This window comes from Copadichromis virginalis, linkage group LG2, assembly GCF_057382275.1.
Source record: "Copadichromis virginalis isolate Kocher_CV1m ecotype Utaka linkage group LG2, C_Virginalis_male_GT1.1, whole genome shotgun sequence".
In the NCBI taxonomy this organism is placed as follows: domain Eukaryota; kingdom Metazoa; phylum Chordata; class Actinopteri; order Cichliformes; family Cichlidae; genus Copadichromis; species Copadichromis virginalis.
The window spans coordinates 15308243-15316338 of NC_140619.1; the positions used below are offsets into that span (position 1 = coordinate 15308243).

The following is an 8096-nucleotide window of genomic DNA, read 5'->3' on the forward strand; positions in this document are numbered from 1 at the left end:
ACATTATAACAGGTGAGACAATCCTCTTTTTTGCGTGGGACTATTTTTGATTATAGGACTTGTTTTATATAGCATGTGAAGTTCTTTAACTCTGAACCGATTTGCACTAGACTCCCATAGAGTATTTTACGGTGTTTCGAGGTGATAATAAAATAAATTACTCATTTTTTTCCACCAGAATGTCTTTGGGAATGAGATTGCGCACCAGAATAGAAGGAAAACAAACTAAATACAGTGGGGCAAAAAAGTATTTAGTCAGCCACCGATTGTGCAAGTTCCCCTACCTAAAATGATGACAGAGGTCAGTAATTTGCACCAGAGGTACACTTCAACTGTGAGAGACAGAATGTGAAAAAAAAATCCATGAATCCACATGGTAGGATTTGTAAAGAATTTATTCGTAAATCAGGGTGGAAAATAAGTATTTGGTCAATAACAAAAATACAACTCAATACTTTGTAACATAACCTTTGTTGGCAATAACAGAGGTCAAACGTTTACTATAGGTCTTTACCAGGTTTGCACACACAGTAGCTGGTATTTTGGCCCATTCCTCCATGCAGATCTTCTCGAGAGCAGTGATGTTTTGGGGCTGTCGCCGAGCAACACGTACTTTCAACTCCCGCCACAGATTTTCTATGGGGTTGAGGTCTGGAGACTGGCTAGGCCACTCCAGGACTTTCAAATGCTTCTTACAGAGCTACTCCTTTGTTGCCCGGGCGGTGTGTTTTGGATCATTGTCATGTTGGAAGACCCAGCCTCGTTTCATCTTCAAAGTTCTCACTGATGGAAGGAGGTTTTGGCTCAAAATCTCACGATACATGGCCCCATTCATTCTGTCCTTAACACGGATCAGTCGTCCTGTCCCCTTGGCAGAAAAACAGCCCCATAGCATGATGTTTCCACCCCCATGCTTCACAGTAGGTATGGCGTTCTTGGGATGCAACTCAGTATTCTTCTTCCTCCAAACACGACGAGTTGAGTTTATACCAAAATGTTCTACTTTGGTTTCATCTGACCACATGACATTCTCCCAATCCTCTGCTGTATCATCCATGTGCTCTCTGGCAAACTTCAGACGGGCCTGGACATGCACTGGCTTCAGCAACGGAACACGTCTGGCACTGCGGGATTTGATTCCCTGCCGTTGTAGTGTGTTACTGATGGTGACCTTTGTTACTTTGGTCCCAGCTCTCTGCAGGTCATTTACCAGGTCCCCCCGTGTGGTTCTGGGATCTTTGCTCACCCTTCTCATGATCATTTTGACCCCACGAGATGAGATCTTGCGTGGAGCCCCAGATCGAGGGAGATTATCAGTGGTCTTGTATGTCTTCCATTTTCTGATGATTGCTCCCACAGTTGATTTTTTTCACACCAAGCTGCTTGCCTATTGTAGATTCACTCTTCCCAGTCTGGTGCAGGTCTACGATACTTTTCCTGGTGTCCTTCGAAAGCTGTTTGGTCTTGGCCATGGCGGAGTTTGGAGTCTGACTGTTTGAGGCTGTGGACAGGTGTCTTTTATACAGATGATGAGTTCAAACAGGTGCCATTCATACAGGTAACAAGTGGGGGACAGAAAAGCTTCTTACAGAAGACGTTACAGGTCTGTGAGAGCCAGAGATTTTCCTTGTTTGAGGTGACCAAATACTTATTTTCCACCCTGATTTACGAATAAATTCTTTACAAATCCTACCATGTGAATTCATGGATTTTTTTTTCACATTCTGTCTCTCACAGTTGAAGTGTACCTCTGGTGCAAATTACTGACCTCTGTCATCATTTTAAGTGGGGGAATTTGCACAATCGGTGGCCGACTAAATACTTTTTTGCCCCACTGTATAAGGCACTAAGGCTCATTAAATGGCTGCAGAAGAAACACCTGCTAAAAAAGAAGCTTAGATGTCCTGTTTGTCACCATAAGATGAAAATGATTTCCGTGGTAAAGAAAGACCAATATATGTGGTATGTATAATGCATGATAATGTAGTGCATGTAGTAAATATAACAAAATATTTCGGTTATCAATGCAAGAGGGAGCATTAACCTCTTTTCATTATTATTTTCTTCATACTTAATTTTGTGATTATCTTTTCAATTAATGCTCTTGTTTAAGGGTCCATTTCTTTACTTAACTCATTGATATGTTCTCAGGTGCTGCAAAAGAGCAAGTCATAGGAAAGTTTCCAGAACAATTAGAACTGGCTCCCTCTTTGAGAAATCAAAAACATCTCTTTTCAGTTGGATGAAGTTCATTTACTGGTATATGTAGATGTAGACATTAATAGCAATGCACCTTTCATAATTGAACACCAATACGAGACTTGTGAAATAAAATTAGGGCCTCAGTAAGTAATAATTGCCTCAATTTCTATCACAGATTTTCACAAGGGCTCAGGCTCAGACAAATAGATATGATCGATGATGAAGTGGCTGGCAGCTCCAGAACACTAAGTAGCATGGCAAGACACATTCGGCATGTTTGTATACGTGCAATTAAAAGACACAGAATAAACAATGGACACCGTCTTGGTGGTGACAGAGAATTTGTGGTTATAGATGAAAGCTGTCTCCGTCATCAGCGAAAGGTTGGTAAACTCTCAGACAGGTTTGTTAGAATCAATGCAGATCTGACTGTGTCCTCTAAACATGGAAACCTTTACCATAAGTAAAAAAAATTAGTAGAAGCAACCATCTTTTTGAATGTTTCTTTGTAGATATTTAATTTTATTCTTTTTCATTTTAATTCTGTTTAATTTTATTCTTTTTGTTTTCAGTATGCACGTGGACGCTTTGGAAATGCATGGAAAAGGAAGAAATGGGTATTTGGAATGATGGGAATTAAAGACAAAAGGCGAAGGCTCGTGTTAAAACTTGTTGAAAAACGATCAAGGCGCCACCTTGTTCCTCTGATCAGACAGCATGTTAAGTTGGGTAGTGCCATTATAAGTGATGAGTGGAGAGCCTACAAGAATGTTTTGACAAACATAGGGTACAGACATTACACTGTAAATCACAGCAGGTGGTTTGTAGATCCTCAATCTGGCAGTCATACACAGCATATCGAAAGGGCTTGGATGACCATCAAAGGACATGTCCGTAGACTAAGAGGAAATCGCACTGAGAAGTTGCTGGAGGAACACCTGATGGTTCTTGAGTGGTCATCTTGGCTTGGTTCGCGACACCCTGATGGACCACTGGGACGCTTATTTAAGGACATACAAAAAATATTTCCAGTTTGAACCAGTCTGGCATGAACTTTTTTTGGAGTGTGTGACTGTTTGGTGTTTTAAAAAACACATTTAATGTTACATGTGTTACTCTTACAATACATTGCCAATTTTGACAGTAGTTAAATGTTATTTCAAGCACTGATTGTAATTTAGGTCTAAGTGTTATAAATGGTGACATTATACATTTAAGACTCACTTTTGGCAATTATAAATGTTTATTAGTGATTAATAAATGTTGACATGTTTTAAACTTTACGACAAAGCTATCTTCTGTCATTTATAAATGTTTAGTAGTCATTAATAAATGGTGTTATGCTTTACACTTTACAATAAGGCTCCCATTTGGCATTTATAAATGTTTATTAGTCCTTAATAAATGTTGACATGTTTTAAACTTTACAACAAAACTCTCTTTTGTCATTTATAATGTTTAGTAGTCATTAATAAATGGTGTTATGCTTTACACTTTACAATAAGGCTCCCATTTGGCATTTATAAATGTTTATTAGTCATAAATAAATGGTGTCATGCTTTACACTTTACAATAAGGCTCCCATTTGGCATTTATAAATATTTATTATTCATTAATAAATGGTTTTATGCTTTACACTTTACAACAAAGCTCCGATTGATAGTTGTGGATATTTATAATGCATTTCTGAAGTACAATTTTATATGATAAAAAATATGTTTACAAATGCTGATTGTGCTTACAGGATAGTAACTTAGTCTAAAATGTTTAATATAGCAACTCTAGATGAAATATATAGGTGAACACATTTGGCTCACTATTTGGCAAGAAACCGGTCAGTTTTTTTCCTCTTTCTCACCCTCAACTAATGCATAATAAACCATTAATAATGGTTTATAAAGCATTTACAGATTAATTAATAATATAGCTATAAACTATTTATTAGCATCTATAAGGGGAGCCTTATTGTAAAGTGGTACCAAAAGCTTGAAACTGCTTGTTTTCAGTCATTAACAGGGATTCGTAAGAAGCACAGAAAAATATAGAAAGACACAAAGAAGCAAACATGCAGTGCAGGTTTGTGTAATAGCTCTTTTTTGTGAAATGCTCTTCTTCTGGGCATTAAAAATAAAGTGAAGATATTCTTTCTTTTTGCTGTTGCAGAAACTCACAGATAGACAAAATGTAAGCTCTTGACCCTGGGAACCAATGCTTTTAATGGATTTCATTTTTATAACTGAGCATGTGACTCGTCAACAGTAGTGACTAATGTCTACAAATAAAGGTGCAGACATGTTGTATTGAGCCTATAGTATTGGTTCATCTCTCTGGTTTTCCAGAACCCATGAGAAGCTCTGGTATTTTTGTGTCATTAAGAACCAAGAAGTTATATGGCCTACTTAATAGGGTAATAAATACATCTAATCAAAATATCTGCTGTTGGTTGGACCTGCGGTTTAAGTGTGAAGTTAGAATGATGGTTTATTCTGGAGTCACAGTTTTGGCAAGAAGTCCAAATACAGTTAGCATTAAGTAAGCAGTCTACAGTATGTGGGACTGCTTGACCATATATTCTGTGTTATATTTTGGCTGTCCATGGTGCACACTGTTATCCACAGTGCTTGTGATCCCCATTGATCCAGTCACATTAATTCCTGTCTCCTGCTGAAGACAATATTGCATCTATATATCAAATAGTGAGGCTTTGGCTGTGACAATAGATGCCATAGAGACTGTTGGACCGTGCATTTGGGGATTTGTGGAAAAACCTTGAAACCCTGTCAGGTCGATGAAAGAGGCAGCACCAGCCATCATTCACCTCTGAGAGCCACTGGAAATAAAAGTAGGATAGGAGGGGGGGGAAAAACTATCAGTCAATCAATATAGAAGTCATCAGATGAGTCAGAGACACATGGGGAGACATCACATATTATCTTATAAGCTTTTGAAAATGCCTTTTGAAATTGTTAAATTAAAAGTTTAATATGCGGTTTTGTTGTCACGGAATGACGATTAAAGTGATTATTTCACCTCATTTCTGAGTACTGCTAAAAGCTTTGCCAGATCCTGAAAAATTCCCATCATGTAATTTTACCACTGTCATACTAACTGGCATCATTGCCCACTACATACATGTAGCATGTGCTTCTTTGCTTTCTTAAATTTTGACATTATATCATCTTTGTAAGATTCTATTTGCATTTGGAACCAGTCTAAGTCCCTAAAAATTCAATTTTATTTTAACAGGCGTCTGTGGTGTGTGTGTGTTGCAGAAATAATACACATAGATGCATTTTAATTAATTAGATTAAATGCAGCAGTCAGTTTCATTAGATTTTGATGCAAGAAAATGGTTTGATATGGAGAAGTGCAGTTTGATCAGGCTGTTGTTTTTATCAGTAGCTTGCACAGATTAACACTTTTCAGCCTCTATATCTGTTAAGAAAAACATACCTACTGCCAGTTATCAAAGACAGTCAGTGTAGTTTTAGCATTAATCTGCCCAAGGCTGGTGTCTGATTTGTCCTTTAGGGTTATTTCTAGACACATTAAAACACATTGTTCTTGTCCAGCTTTACTTTGAACAGCATTTTGACACCATAAGTTAATGAGTAATTAGGTCTGATAAGCATTTTAATACACAATAATAAGGTTTGTTCATTTCTAATGTGCCGCAGCCTGGTGTTGCCAGGCCATTCAGAAAGTAATGCCATTCCACAACCTGCTTAGACCCTCAATATGTAGTTTTTCCTTCTCATCTGTGACCTGTGTTTATCCATACATCTATCCATGTTATTCTTTTATCATCTGCAGCTTGGTAGGTAACATACACACAGTAGGTCTTTGGTTGAATAGGAACAGGCATTGAAAAGGAATTCCCAGAGGATGCTCCCAGGTGATTTGGGTGACAGAGGAAGCCAAGTGTAGCTTATCCTTCAGGGACATGTGTAATCTCAGCAGGTATTTGGGTTGCTAGTTGCTAGTAAATCACCTTTTGCCCTGTTCCCCTCCCCTTTCCCCAAACAGTTACAGCACATGTCTGCACCTCTCTGAGCCTGGTTCTGCCCGAGGTTTCTTCCTCTTAAAGAGGAAGTTTTTTAGATAGAAAGCATTTAGGCATAGAAAAAAGTCGAGTCGGGGGTTCAAATCTGGTTTTCACCATTTGCAGAGTAGCTGATAGATAAATAAGGAAAGTCTCTGATGCTTGTACTTTCTCCCTGTGATTTCTGCATTACTGTCCTTGTACTGGTGCATGCTCTCTCAGCCAGTTCATCCTCATAACTCTCTGAAAGAAAGGCAGCATGAACCTGATCATGAGATTCTTTCCAGATTTGAATTTTGTGACAGACAACATCCCACTATGTAGTAAGGAGCACTCCATCGGTCAGTGAAGGAAATAAAGTGACCTTAAAAGCAAATTGAATTATTTGCTTTTTTGTGTGTTATTCAAATAATATGAAAGTGCTAGACTGTTTATTGACTGCTAAATCAACAAATGATTTGATTTAGCAGGATTATGTGACGTTTTGATTTATTCATTATACTGCAGTGGTGCAATCATTTGAACCAATGATTTGATTGATACAAATTGAAGGATCAGGAGTTTTTTTTAGCTTCTGAAGTGGGAAATACATGAAAAAGTTTGAAAACCACTGGGCTGGATCAAGGGTAACACTCATCAGTTTGAATTTAAGCTTCCTGATCCTGTTTAGCTTCACTTTTTACATTTTACACAGGCTTTGTACTGGCTGGGGGTGGTAATGCAACCATAGTATCACATACGATAAGTCAGGCTCCTTCGGAGCTCTGGGGGGTTTTTCCACTTGCTGTCAGGTGGAGTTTCTAATGTTTCACCTGGGCCTAATTTGCAAACAGTTAACAGGAGGGCTTCTTAAACCAGCTCTGCCTACTACTCCTTGCCAGTTTGTTCTGCTATCTACAGTGGTTACAGACTGGTAACACCTGTAGCCACTCTTGTTCCTTCACTGTGTTTAACCTTGTTTTCCCTGTTTAGATCTCCTCGTTCACCTTCTGGACTCACCTTCTGTTGTGATCTCTCTCCAGCACTGGGTCTCCCATTCCACTTTCATGGTCTGTTTCCTATTAGGCTCATCATTATGCCTCCTCACCTGCCTGCCACAGCACTTCTGGAAACGCAGAGAACAATCCCTCTCCTCTTGCTTTTTCCCTCCTCGCACAGGACACTTCCATGAATACCCTTCCCAGAGTTTTCCAACCCAGATCTGCAAATAAGCAAATGCCACCTCCAACATTCTCAACATAGCCTCAAACTCCCTCACTCATCCAATAACCTCTTCTCCCTCTGTTGCTGAATTCCCGTTCCATCGTTCCCATCGTTTCCATCACAACCCCTGAGATCAGTCACTCAGTGGCAAATGCTTTTCCTCCGGATTCTGCTCTCTACTAACACTTAGGGGCGATTATGGCTCAAGAGTTAGCAGTTCGTCTTGTAATCGGAAGATTGCCAGTTCGAGCCCCAGCTCGGACAGTCTCAGTTGTTGTGTCCTTGGGCAAAACACCTACCGCCTACTGGTGTTGGCCAGAGGGGCTGATGGTGCGATATGGCAGCTTCGCTTCTGTCAGTCTGGCCTAGGGCAGCTGTGGCTACAACTGTAAATTGTTTCCACCAGTGTGAGAATGAATGAATAGTGGAATTGTAAAGTGCTTTGAGAGGTCCCGAAAAGCGCTATATAAATGCAATCCATTATTATTATTACTCCTAGCTCTAGCCACATTCTCCATTCCCCCTGTGTAAATAAAGTCTTGTAAATACTTTAACCAAGTGCATTAAGTCTGCATTTGGGTCCAAGTCTGCATTTGGGTACATCTGTTAACATCTGTTAAAACTAGAACGCCCAAGAGGGTCAGAATGT

The 8096-nt window shown here is 39.3% G+C and overlaps 1 pseudogene; it reads left to right on the forward strand.

Moving 5' to 3' along the window:
• Positions 1–1954: 1954 nt before the first annotated feature.
• On the forward strand, positions 1955–3263 carry LOC146717107 (uncharacterized; annotated as a pseudogene).
• Positions 3264–8096: the final 4833 nt, after the last annotated feature.